Raw genomic sequence first — 14103 nt, 5'->3', positions numbered from 1 at the left:
TAGCTTTGGTCCCATGTATTTCCCATGTACCATTACTGTTTACCATTGGATTGGAGTTAGCATACATTTGTAGACTTCATTTGATGTTGTTTTTTGCATACCTTGACATGTCTAATTAATTCCCATAGTTCCATTAGTCCAAATTGCTTGAAAATTGACATGTAGCTTGTTGAATGTCCCCTGTTTAGGATATAATTTTTGTGGAATTTACTGTGTTGTTTTGATATTTTTTTTGATGTGATCTTGCTGGTTGTTCATATGTGACTTAACATTGCATCTTTTGCCTTATATGTTGCATAAATTAAAATGTGTACATAGTTTGGATATGGGACCAATTGGGATCCCTTTGTATTTGATATAATTTGACTTTGATCATGAATTGGTTGCTGTTTTAGGATTTTTCCATCTTTTTGACCCTAGGCTAGTCCTAGTGGTCATGTTACTTACATTTGAAGTTAGTTGTGCCTTTTCAGGTTAAGGAGTTAATGATTAAGGAATTTGCTCCACATTATGGATTGTGTTACTTGACACATATGACTAATGTATTTGTTTTGTAGGATGTTTGGTTCATGTGAGCCTTGTGCTATGCACATCATTATTCGTATAATTGTACTTTGTTAATTGATTCTTATGCTGTTATCTGATTATGAATGGGATGCTGATTATGTTGGATTGTTTCCAGGTACCTTTAGTTGCTCAGTTCTCTTAAGAACTTGCATTGCTTTGCTTATAAGCAATTGGCATTGAGGTATAGCTTCCTAACTTCATGTAGTCTGGAGACCCGGCTGTTACCGAGCCGGGCAAACTGTCTGAAGTCCTCCTTAAGAGGCAATGCTTGTGTATGTTTATATTTGTCCTAAGCAGGGAAAGTCCTCATTTGAGGCAATTGGTGGAAGGTAGGGATAAGCAATCTATCCCCCACTATTCTGTGAGTCTTCTCCTTGCTCCCATTACATGGTTGTAGCATTGAGATCCAAGCCCAAGATCTTGTACATTGTACAGTCGAGTCTATGTCCTGAGCGTAGAAGGGTCCCCCCATTCTGGACCCACGCTCCCTTGTCTGATGCTCTCTCTGACTTGAGATAGAAGCAATGAGGCACACCCCTCATCACCTTTCATCTAGCTTCACCTTAGCCCCTCAATGGCAAGGTTAAGAGCTAACCTGACCCCGATACAGAGGCTTGTTTGTTGAGGTTGATATGACCCCTCGACTAAAGCCTAGCCTTGATGTTTGAGCCCCCTTGTTGGTGTGTTTATTTCATGCTGTATATGTTTGTGTGGTGTGATTGTATCCCCTAGGTTTGCTAGACTCCGCGTAGTCTCGTTTGCATGACAATTAAGGTAGCACGGTTCCTTCGTATAGGACTTCCTTTCTTGCTTGAGCTTTCCTAAAACACAAACAAACATTATCCCTTCTTAAGGATACGTCAACTCCTTCTACTACAGGTGAGTAAGTCTCCAAAGGTCGAGCATCCGGTAGATTGCGTAGTGACGTTATCCACTTAAAAAACACAAACCAACAGGAATAGTTTAGCCGAACTACGGCAACTCTGATTCTCATGTGCAGGTGAGATACGTAGGCACGAGACGCGATGTCTTGCCGAGTTTGACTAACAACTAACACTAATTCTTTTCTCTCGCCCTCGTTGCGATCGAGACCTTCCCCTTCTCTTGCCCTAGTTGCAATCGAGACCCTTCTTCTTGTTGCATGTTGTTGTGTGTTTTGGGTTCGGATGCTGACATAATTCCATCAATTGGTTGTCGGGCTCCATGTTTGCCCTTTTGAGTGCGTTTTCGGTTCGGATGCTGATGTAAGCCCAGTGATTGGCATTCAGGCTCCACGTTTGCCTTTGCCTGTGGTTGTTTGTGTGCGTGTTAGCCGAGCTACGAATGCTCTGATTCTCCTTCGTCCAAAGGAGATACGTATGCATAGGATGCGACATCCTAGCGAGCATGTGTCGTTTCCCCAGTCCGAACTACTTTGACTCTGATGTCTATGCTTGATAGACTAAGTAGGCCCAGGATGCGATATCCTGCCGAGTCAGTCTTGTCTGTTTTCTTGTGTCTCTTTCAGCTTGTATAGATGTTTGTGAGCAGTGTTTTAGCAACCATTTTCCTTCTTATTGTGCGTGGATCCCGTCGAGTACGACGGATGCGTAGGGGTGCTAATACCTTCCCTTCGCATAACCGACTCCCGAACCTATTCTCTTTGGTCGCGAGACCACGTCTTCTCCAGGTTTACTTCGAGCGTTTCCTTTCCCTCTTTTGGGATAAATAACGCACGGTGGCGGCTCTGTTGTTCTTGTTTTCCCGCCGGTTTTTCGCGTGATGCGACAGCTGGCGACTCTGCTGGGGACTATTAAGAAGTTGACCTGTGCTGGTCCATCTTCCCTAAGCGAGTCTCTCCTAGCGCTCTCTAGGTTAGGGCCTTGGTTGCTTTTTGCTGTTATTTATTGCATTCATTTCATTTATTGTTTGCATTTATTGTTTGCATTTATGTTTGCATGCATCATACTATCATTGAGCTGTTCTCTGTGCAGGTGGTTCCTCTGTTTGGGGTGGGTGTTCTGAGTGGGGCTAAAACCCAGGCCCGAGTATACACCTAGGATTAGCGTGGTCTCGCGTCGCTCACATGTCGGTTGGGCATGATGTTGCGACGTGACGTACCACAAGTCGGACGAGGTTCATCTGAGAAGTGCTCTTCCAGTGGGGTTCTCCACTTTGGTTGGGTTATCTCTTTTGGGCTGTTGACTCTGATGACCGATCATTTCCCGGATCTTTGGTCTAGACGATCTCAGGAGAGCTACAATGGCACACCCGAAAGGGCAAACCCATTGAGTATCTCTGCCCGATTGTCGAGACTATTATCCGCCTTAGGATGACCTGATTAGAATTTACCTGTGAGGGGAGGGTGATTCTTACAGATGCATGTTCTGATGGTGACTTTGATGGTGACTTTTGGTTCCGTTGATCAGAGTCATATTTATAAGTCGGATTTATGGATCTCTATTTTTGGACGCCGGAGGTTTGACCTTGGCCAGTATCAGAGGGTTCCGTTTATTTCGGATCCCTGGGCTGAGTTTGAGGTTGCATAGATGTAGGTTTGGTTCTTCAGATTGGGCTCAGATGACAGTTGACCAGTTGACTTTGGGGTTTCAGATGATTGTGATCAGAATTCGAGCCGGAGCTTCGATCCTGTGTTCAGAGATGCACAGCTTGCCAGTCGTGTCTGCATCATGTGCATCATAGCATGTTTATTTTTCAAAAGAAACGCAATCAACAAAAAAAAAGAATCAATAAAAAAAAAATTGAAAAAAAAAAGAAGAGAAGAGAAAATGATCTCTGCATGCATATCATTTCTCAGGTACATTCCAGAGTCTGTGCACTGATAGATCCGGGTGATCATTTACAGATGAAATTGTTGGTTTCACTCGGTACTCATTGCTCTTGTATACTGTGCCGTTGCTGCAGATTGCTTTTTTTCGAAGATGAATCAGACTCTTTGAAGGCCTGAGAAATGATCATTATCATGTGCATCATATGCATTAGCATCATAATCATAACATGTTGCATAACAGGTGTTCTGGTTCGGACTTCTCACTCTGGTTCCTGTGTCAGGCAGGATAGCTGATCAGAGACCGCACCGGTATTCTACGAGACTAAATCAGCGAAGAAGCATGGATCAGGTTCAGGCTGAGATGGCGGAGATGAGGGCGAACATGGCCCAATTTTTGACGATGATGCAAGGGGTTGCTCAGGGTCAGGAGGAGCTCCGTGCTTTGGTTCAGAGGCAGGAAACGGTTATTCAGGCGTCTAACCATGGTTCGCCTATTGCTCCACCTGGTTTCGAAAATGCCAACGTTGCTGCTGCTCCTGTTTATGGTTACGCCACTGGAGAAGAACTCAGGGGTATAAGGGTTGATGGTCAGCCTCTTGCTGCAGAGGTTAATGCCAGAGCTACCAGGGCTCCGGCGCGTCATCCAGCTCCTTTTGTTGATAGACAAGAGGACATGTTCACAATGATGGGAGAGGACGATGGTGATGTTGCTAGAATGGAAGATAGAGATCGTAAGGTCGATGCCCTGGCTGAAAAGATTCGGGCGATGGAATGCCAGAACTCTCTTGGGTTCGATGTCACGAATATGGGGTTGGTCGAAGGTCTGAGGATTCCCCACAAATTCAAAGCGCCCACCTTTGACAAGTACAACGGTACTTCTTGCCCCCGCACTCATGTGCAGGCCTACTATCGGAAGATCTCGGCATATACAGATGACGAGAAAATGTGGATGTACTTCTTTCAAGATAGCCTATCTGGGGCATCTCTGGATTGGTACATGGAACTCAAGCGAGATTCTATCCGATGTTGGAGGGATCTGGGAGAAGCTTTTCTCAGACAATATAAACACAATATGGATATGGCACCGAGCAGGACTCAGCTGCAGAGTCTGTGCCAGAAGAATAATGAAAGCTTCAAAGAATACGCCCAGAGGTGGCGTGAGCTTGCTGCCAGAGTTCAACCCCCTATGCTGGAGAGGGAGTTGACTGATATGTTCATTGGCACACTGCAGGGAGTGTTCATGGACCGAATGGGGAGTTGCCCATTCGGAAGCTTCTCTGATGTGGTAATTTGTGGTGAAAGGACCGAGAGCTTGATCAAGGCCGGGAAGATCAATGATGCGGGTTCCTCTTCATCAAAGAAACCTTTCTCTGGGGCACCTCGCCGTAGAGAAGGTGAAACCAGTGCTGTTCAGCATCGCCGAGGGCCGAACAGAAATCAGCATCAGTATAGACAGGTTGCTGCAGTAACCATTCCTGCACCGCAACAACGTCCACCTCCTCAACAACCACAACAACAACAACGTCCGTATCAGCCGAGGCAGAGGCTGCAACCGGATAGAAGGTTTGACCCGCTACCTATGTCATATGCTGAGCTTCTACCTGAGTTGCTCAGATTGGGTTTCGTGGAGTTGAGAACCATGGCTCCACCGACCGTTTTGCCACCTGGGTACGATGCAAATGTTCGGTGCGATTTCCATTCAGGGGCACCAGGACATCATATTGAGAAATGTCGGGCTTTTCAGCATAAAGTCCAAGATCTGATCGATTCTAAGACGATCAATTTCTCCCCTGTGCCGAATGTTGTGAACAATCCCATGCCCGCGCATGGCGCTCACCGGGTAAACTGTATTGAAGGGGTTGAATCTGAAGATCTGGTAATCAGTGTGGATGAGATTCAGACCTCTCTGTTGGTAATTAAAGACCGTCTGCTGAATAGTGGAGTTCATCCGGGCTGTGATAGAGACTGTTTGGGCTGTGAAGAGTCAGAGGATGGGTGTGAATTACTGAGGGCTAGCATCCAGGGTTTGATGGATCAGGGCCGTGTTCAGTTTGGTAGGGCTGATAACAGAGATCATGGGGCAGTGTCTACTGTCACTATTTTCTTCAAGCCAGCTGAAGGGCGTGCGCCTACAACCAGTGGTAATCCAGTTACCATCTCCACACCAGTTTCCACCAATATTCCGACAACAATCGTCGCTCCGGTTAGAAGGGCCGAGAATAATAATGCTGTGCCTTGGAGGTATGACAATGCCTACCGAAGCAACAGGAGGGCTGAGAACAGGGTCAAGCCTTCAAATCAAGCGCCCGTGACGATTTTTGCACCTGCTAGTAAAGCCCCGGTCGTTGTGAGTCCTGCTGTGGACAATGTGGGTGGACCCGGAGGCTTTACCCGTAGTGGTCGGCTGTTTGCGCCTCAACAGTTGAGGGATGCCAATGCTGAGGCATCTGCTAAAGCTAAGGGCAAACAGGCCGTTGTTGATGAAGTTCCTGCTCAAGCGAATGTGCCTGGTGGCTCGTTTGAACAGGATGTGGAGGAATTTATGAGGATAATAAAGAAGAGTGACTACAAGATTGTAGATCAGCTCAATCAAACTCCCTCCAAAATCTCTATCCTTTCTCTGCTGTTGTGCTCTGAGGCACATAGAGACGCCTTGCTGAAGATGTTAAATATGGCGTATGTACCTCAAGAGATTTCGGTCAATCAACTGGAAGGTGTAATCGCTAATGTGACTACCCGACACGGTGTAGGGTTCACAGATCTTGATTTGACACCTGAGGGGCGGAATCACAACAAGGCCTTGCACATCACCATGGAGTGCAAGGGGGCTGTGCTGTCTCATGTCCTAGTGGACACCGGTTCTTCGTTGAACGTGCTGCCGAAGCAAATCCTGAAGAAGATACCGGTTGAAGGGGTTGTACTGACGCCGAGTGACCTAGTTGTTCGTGCATTTGATGGATCCAAGCGTTCTGTCTTTGGTGAAATCACTTTGCCTATAAGGATAGGTCCGGAGGAGTTTGACATTGTCTTCTATGTCATGGACATCCAGCCTGCTTACAGTTGCCTTCTGGGACGTCCATGGATCCATGCAGCAGGAGCAGTCTCATCGACTCTCCACCAGAAGCTCAAATACGTCTGGAACGGTCAGATTGTGACCGTGTGTGGCGAAGAGGACATTCTGGTGAGTCATCTGTCCTCATTCAAATATGTTGAGGTGGATGGCGAGATCCACGAAACTCTGTGCCAGGCGTTCGAGACGGTGGCTATTGAGAAGGTGGCCTACGCTGAGCAGAGGAAGCCGGGTGCTTCAATCACTTCTTACAAGCAAGCTAAGGAAGTGGTTAACTCTGGTAGAGCTGAGGGCTGGGGCAAGATGGTGGACTTGCCTGTCAAAGAAGATAAGTTTGGCATCGGTTATGAGCCTCTCCGAGCAGAGCAGGGGGCAGCAGGTCCAAGTACCTTCACCAGCGCTGGGCTGATGAATCATGGTGATGTCTTTGTTACTGAGGGTGAAGATGTCGACAGCGATTATGATCTCGACTGCTGGGTTCGCCCGAGTGCGCCAGGGGAAGTGATTAACAACTGGACGACAGAGGATATAGTCCAAGTTACTCTTCATACAGAGTAATTTTCTTTTGTTTTTTCATTCTGCACATAACCCTACGTTCTGCCCAAGACGTAGTGGTTCATTGTAGGGCCACATGTTTTCATTGTTTATCACTAATAAAGGACGTTTTGCAAACAATTTTGTGATCCCTGTCTTTCTATTTTGTTTTTCATTTTTCAAAAAAATAAAAATGGCAATGTTTTTGTTTTTGTGACTTTCTTGAACTCTTTTTCTAAAATAAAACATCAACATGCAGAATTGATCTTATGGCATCCACTATGAACAAATCTGTTATGGCTCAGTATGATTTCGACAATCCCATCTACCAAGCTGAAGAGGAGAGTGATGAAGACCGTGAACTCCCGAAAGAATTGGCTAGATTGTTGAAGCAGGAGGAAAGGGTCATCCAACCTCACCAGGAGGAATTGGAGATTGTGAATCTTGGTACTGAGGATGCCAGAAGGGAGATCAAAATTGGGGCTGCTTTGAAACCTGAGGTCAAGAGCAGGTTGATTGAGATGCTGAGAGAGTATGTGGAGATATTCGCCTGGTCTTATCAAGATATGCCTGGGCTGAATACTGATATTGTGGTTCATAGACTACCTCTCAGAGATGATTGTCCTTCGGTCAAACAGAAGCTTCGTAGAACAAGTCCTGATATGGCAGTGAAAATCAAGGAAGAGGTTCAGAAGCAGTTCGATGCTGGGTTCTTGTCGGTGACAACTTACCCTCCGTGGGTAGCCAACATCGTTCCGGTGCCGAAGAAGGATGGCAAAGTCAGGATGTGTGTCGATTACCGGGATTTGAATAGGGCGAGTCCGAAAGATGATTTCCCATTACCTCACATCGATGTATTGGTTGATAATACGGCTCAATCCTCGGTATTCTCTTTCATGGACGGTTTCTCGGGCTATAATCAGATTAAGATGGCGCCAGAGGACATGGAAAAGACGACATTCATTACACCTTGGGGCACGTTCTGCTATAAGGTGATGCCATTTGGGCTGAAGAATGCCGGTGCTACCTATCAGAGGGCAATGACGACTCTCTTTCATGACATGATGCACAAAGAGATTGAAGTGTACGTGGATGATATGATTGCGAAGTCGCAGACCGAAGAGGAGCACCTGGTAAATCTGCAGAAGTTGTTTGACAGGTTGGTCAAGTTCAAACTGAGGCTGAATCCAAACAAGTGTACGTTTGGTGTAAGATCAGGGAAGCTGTTAGGCTTCATCGTCAGTGAGAAAGGGATTGAGGTTGATCCAGCAAAAGTCAAAGCTATTCAGGAGATGCCTGAACCGAGAACAGAGAAGCAGGTTCGTGGGTTTTTAGGGAGATTGAATTACATCGCAAGGTTTGTATCTCACCTAACTGCCACGTGTGAACCGATATTCAAATTGCTTAGAAAGAATCAGGCGATCAAGTGGAATGATGATTGTCAGAAAGCTTTTGACAAGATAAAAGAGTATTTACAGAAACCTCCAATCCTGATCCCTCCAGTTCCAGGGAGACCGCTGATAATGTACCTATCAGTCACAGAGACTTCGATGGGGTGTGTATTGGGGCAGCATGACGAGTCTGGTCGAAAAGAGCATGCCATATACTACCTTAGCAAAAAGTTTACCGACTGTGAAATCAAATATTCACAGCTTGAGAAAACTTGCTGTGCTTTGGCCTGGGCTGCTCGCCGACTGAGGCAGTATATGCTGAATCATACTACCTTGTTGATTTCTAAGATGGATCCAGTCAAATACATCTTTGAGAAGCCGGCTCTCACTGGACGTGTTGCCCGTTGGCAGATGATCTTAACAGAGTATGATATTCAGTACACGTCACAGAAGGCTATCAAAGGTAGTGTTTTGTCAGACTATCTCGCCGAACAACCGATCGACGACTATCAGCCTATGATGTTTGAATTCCCTGATGAAGACATCATGTATCTTAAGATGAAAGATTGTGACGAGCCTCTTGTCGAGGAAGGACCAGATCCGGATGACAAGTGGACCCTGATGTTTGACGGGGCTGTCAATGTGAATGGTAATGGTGTTGGTGCAGTGTTGATCAATCCTAAAGGTGCTCATATACCTTTTTCTGCCAGATTGACGTTTGATGTCACCAACAACGAAGCTGAGTATGAGGCTTGTATCATGGGGATAGAAGAAGCCATTGATCTGAGGATCAAAACGCTTGACATATTTGGAGATTCTGCTCTAGTGATCAATCAGGTCAATGGAGATTGGAATACGAACCAGCCGCATTTGATTCCGTATAGAGATTACACCAGAAGAATACTGACGTTCTTCAAGAAGGTGAAGTTGTATCATGTCCCTCGGGACGAGAATCAAATGGCTGATGCATTGGCTACTTTATCCTCTATGATAAAAGTTCATTGGTGGAATCATGTGCCACATATTGCTGTGAATCGACTCGAGAGGCCTGCGTATGTGTTTGCAGCCGAGTCTGTTGTTGCGATTGATGAGAAACCGTGGTATTATGACATCAAGAACTTTCTCAAGACTCAAGAGTATCCTGAAGGTGCATCGAAGAATGACAAGAAAACCCTGAGAAGGCTAGCTGGAAGCTTTTATTTGAATCAGGATGATGTGCTGTACAAGCGGAACTTTGACATGGTCTTGCTCAGATGCGTGGATAGACACGAAGCAGACATGTTGATGCAAGAAGTGCACGAGGGTTCGTTTGGTACCCATGTTGGTGGTCATGCAATGTCAAAGAAATTGTTGAGAGCCGGCTATTACTGGATGACTATGGAATCCGATTGCTTCAAGTACGCTCGGAAATGCCATAAGTGCCAGATATATGCTGATAAGGTGCATGTACCACCAAGCCCGTTGAATGTCATGAACTCGCCTTGGCCGTTTGCCATGTGGGGCATTGACATGATTGGGAAGATTGAGCCTACTGCTTCGAATGGACATCGCTTCATCTTGGTTGCGATCGATTACTTCACCAAATGGGTGGAAGCAGCTTCCTATGCTAATGTCACCAAACAAGTGGTTGCCCGGTTCATCAAGAAAGAAATCATCTGTCGATATGGAGTCCCTGAGAGAATCATCACTGACAATGGTTCAAATCTCAACAACAAAATGATGAAAGAGCTTTGCAGAGATTTCAAGATCGAACATCACAATTCTTCTCCTTACAGACCAAAGATGAATGGTGCTGTAGAGGCGGCAAACAAGAATATCAAGAAGATTGTGCAGAAGATGGTCGTCACGTACAAGGATTGGCACGAGATGCTGCCTTTCGCTTTGCATGGGTACCGTACCTCAGTGCGTACGTCGACCGGGGCAACCCCGTACTCCCTTGTGTATGGTATGGAAGCAGTCCTACCAGTTGAAGTGGAGATCCCTTCTCTGAGGGTATTATTGGATGTCAAGCTGGACGAAGCCGAGTGGATTCGTACAAGGTTTAACGAGTTAAGCCTTATCGAAGAGAGACGGCTAGCAGCTGTGTGCCATGGGCAGTTGTATCAGAGAAGGATGAAGCGAGCCTTTGATCAGAAGGTGCGTCCTCGGACATTTCAAACTGGAGATCTAGTTTTGAAGAGGATCCTTCCTCCCGGTACCGACAACAGGGGCAAGTGGACTCCTAATTATGAAGGTCCATATGTTGTGAAGAAGGTTTTCTCCGGTGGAGCCTTGATGCTTACAACAATGGACGGTGAAGATTTTCCGTCCCCTGTTAACTCAGATGTAGTCAAAAAATACTTCGCGTAAATTGACCCGCTGGACAAAAAGAACAAAAGAGTCCAGGCAAAAAAGGGCATCCCGGCGAACCAAAAAACAGAAAGAAAAGGTTCGGGCAAAAATTAGGGATATAAATGAAAAGAATTGGTACACCCGGTAAGTCGAAAACCCGCAAGGGCGACTTAGGCAAAAATGGGTATTCTGGTGGATTGAAAACCTGAAAGGGCGATCCAGCCAAAAGAGGGATTAAAGCGAAGGCTACAGGCTGAGTTATCTGTACATCATCTCGCTTTGTCAGCTGCCATCTCGAAAGATGTGATCGGTCCGGTCATTCTTCTCAGAAAGCAAGGGGTTGGGAGGAAAACTGATGATCTATGGGTTATAACAGGATTGGGAAATAGTGGATGCCGTATTCACATTGCCATTAGGATAGTTTGTTTTCCTTTTGTGCGCGATTACCTCTTTCTAGGAATTGCTTCCCAATGTATTTGCCTTTTCAGGCACATTTTTAATCAATAAAAGTCGTTATTCAGAAAAAGCTCTCTTGTTTTCATTTTTACTGTTTTGTTTGCAAAAACGTCCGAATTTTTGATAAACATTGCATATAATAAAACATGAAGGCTTAACAATAACCTGCAGAAGGATAAAACATTTGAAAATCATTTTGAATGTTGAGGACACTTGAGCATATCTTGTCCATGTACCCCTGGAGCATTGTGTTTTGCTGTTTTACAGGTCGACATCTGTAAGCTTTTCCCCAGCAGGTTTTTCTCCGAGCGAGTTTGAGAGCTGTCAGAGCTGTGTTCCCTTGCGGAGGCGCCTGTGGATGGTATCTTCTTTCCCCAGCAGATCTAAGGATTGCCTACCTCCAGCAGGCCTGTGTTGGCAGATTTCCCCCAGTTGAGATCCCCACTGAATGCCTGGCAGATGTTTCCCCAGGAGTTCCCCCAGCGGAGTTTGTCATGAGAATGTTGTTCCCCAGCAGTTGGGTTTGTGATACGTTATCCCCAGCACGGCCGTGAGTGCTTCTCCCCAGCAGGGTTGTGAAGGTCTGTCTCCAGTATGGTATGATGTGCTATCATCCCCACCAGAGTTGTTCTCCTCAGCAGAGTGGTGTGGGTTCGTTCTTCAGCAAGTTCCCCGAGTGGAGCGGGTTTCAGAGAAATATTTCTCCAGCAGAGTTCATCCTACTTGTGGATTGGACGGGTTCCCGCGGCAGATCAGTATTGGCATCCCCAACTGAGCTTAGTCTACCTGTGGATTGGGTGGATCGTCCCCAGGGGAGTAGTGGTTATTCCCCGAAGCAGAGCTGTTCTACCTAAGGTTTGGTGGAATCTTCCCCAGTGAAGTCGCTTTATCAATCTCTGGTAAAGTGATCTTGTTACTCCTCAATGAGTATCATCCCTGAAGAGCTGCTTAGTGTCAGCTTCCCCAGCTGAGTAGTGTTTGCTTCCCAAGTGGAGTCCCCTAGCGGAGTGGAGTCCTGTGAAGGATGTCCCCAGCGAGGTCTATCCCGTTCCCGGCAACAGTTTTGTTTCTCCAGCATGAGTGAGGATTCGGTGCTTTCTCCGCAAAGCATCCCCAAATGAAGGCTCTCCCCGCAGAGTATTCCTCAGCCAGAATATCCCCGCAGAGTTGGAGTACCCGATCTTTTGGCTCCGTAGCCAGGGTGCATTTGCATTTTGCATGTAGTAATCATTGCATCCTCAAGACGCGTAGCATTTCCATTCAATGTGGAGCATTACGCCATAGAAAAATTCAAACATATGCATTCATGTGTTCCGAAACCTGTCAGACCGTATCCCCGGCAGAGGCGGATGTTCGTTTAACTTGTACAGCACGTTTGCTACAGTTGCTCCTGACAACATTCAGGATTAATGATCCCCACAGAGGTTTATTTCCTCATCCGTTGGTGAAAAGAAAGCATGTTTCTCCCCAGTGAGACCCCCTGCCAGTATGTGGCCTTGCCCTGTCATCTTGTAGATGTCAGTATCCTGTCAGCACCCGCGTGTGTTGTTTCTTTGGTGTCGGTAAACACCATCTTTCGGTGCTTTCCCAGTCATGCGTAGTGTCTGGTATTCTTTGGTGTCTGTAAACATCATCTTTCGATGTTCGTAACGTCGTCCCTTCCCTAGTGAGCTACTCCTCTCCGTTGGTGTCGATAAACGTCGAGTTTTTCCCAATTATCCGTTGATGATTTGGTTGTGTTCGCTCTCCCTAGAAGAATCCTCCTCTCCGTTGGTGTCGATAAACGTCGAGTTTTTCCCAATTATCCGTTGATGATTTGGTTGTGTTCGCTCTCCCTAGAAAAGTTTACTCCTCTCCGTTGGTGTCGATAAACGTCGAGTTTTTCCTATGCGTCCGATGGCGTATAGTTGATATCTTTCCCCACAGGGTCGTCCCCAGAAGAATCCTCCTCTCCGTTGGTGTCGATAAACGTCGAGTTTTTCCTAGCCGTCCGCTGACGTCTAGTTGCTTATTCCCCGCAGATCATTTGGTAATGCCGGGTGATTCCCCTCAGAGTATTACTCCTCTCCGTTGGTGTCGATAAACGTCGAGTTTTTCCTATTCGTCCTATGGCGTATAGTTGTACCCTTCCCCAAGTGGATCTACCTCCCCGTTGGTTTCGATAAACGTTGTGTTTTTCTCATTCGTCCGCGAACGTCTGATTGTATACCCTATTCCCAGTTCATTCATTAATGTCTGGTTGACTTCCCAACCAGAATTCCCAGTAGACGTCCTATTCGGTTTCCGGTTGTGGTGCCTTTCCCTCGTGAAGTGGCTTTCTCCTTCTCCCTTTCGTCCTATGACGTCTGGCTGAGTTTCCTCCTTCTCCGTTGGCGTCGATAAACGTTGAGTCTCCCTTTCGTCCTATGACGTCTTGGCTGAGTTTCCTCCTTCTCTGTTGGTGTCGATAAACGTTGAGTCTCCCTTTCGTCCTATGACGTCTTGGCTGAGTTTTCTCCTCTCCGTTGGTGTCGATAAACGTCGAGCTTCTCCCTTTCGTCCTATGACGTCTGGTCGAGTCTTCCCATTCATCCTATGATGTCTGGTTACCTCTCCGTTGGTCTTGGTAAACGCTGAGTTTTTCCCCATTTCGTCCGCTGACGTATGGTTGTATCTCTCTTTCCATTCATTCATTAATGATTGGTTACCTCTCCGTTGGTTTTGGTAAACGTTGAGTTTTTCCCCATTACGTCCGCTGACGTATGGTTGTATCCTTTCCTGGTCGTCCCAGTAGAGTTGACGTACCTCTCCGTTGGTCTTGGTAAACGTTGAGTTTTTCCTAGTTGTCCGTTGGCATCTAGTTGAGATGATTTCTGATCCCATTCATCGTGTGTCGATGTCTGGATGTGGTTGTACCTCGGAAAAAAGGAAAATAGAGAAATAAGTCCCAGCAGTGTGCAAATTTCTACGGTACTCGGTATTCAATCCCTGTTTACCCTGAAAGT

Source organism: Lathyrus oleraceus, chromosome 7, assembly GCF_024323335.1.
Source record: "Lathyrus oleraceus cultivar Zhongwan6 chromosome 7, CAAS_Psat_ZW6_1.0, whole genome shotgun sequence".
Lineage (NCBI taxonomy): Eukaryota > Viridiplantae > Streptophyta > Magnoliopsida > Fabales > Fabaceae > Lathyrus > Lathyrus oleraceus.
This window is presented reverse-complemented; position numbering follows the sequence as displayed.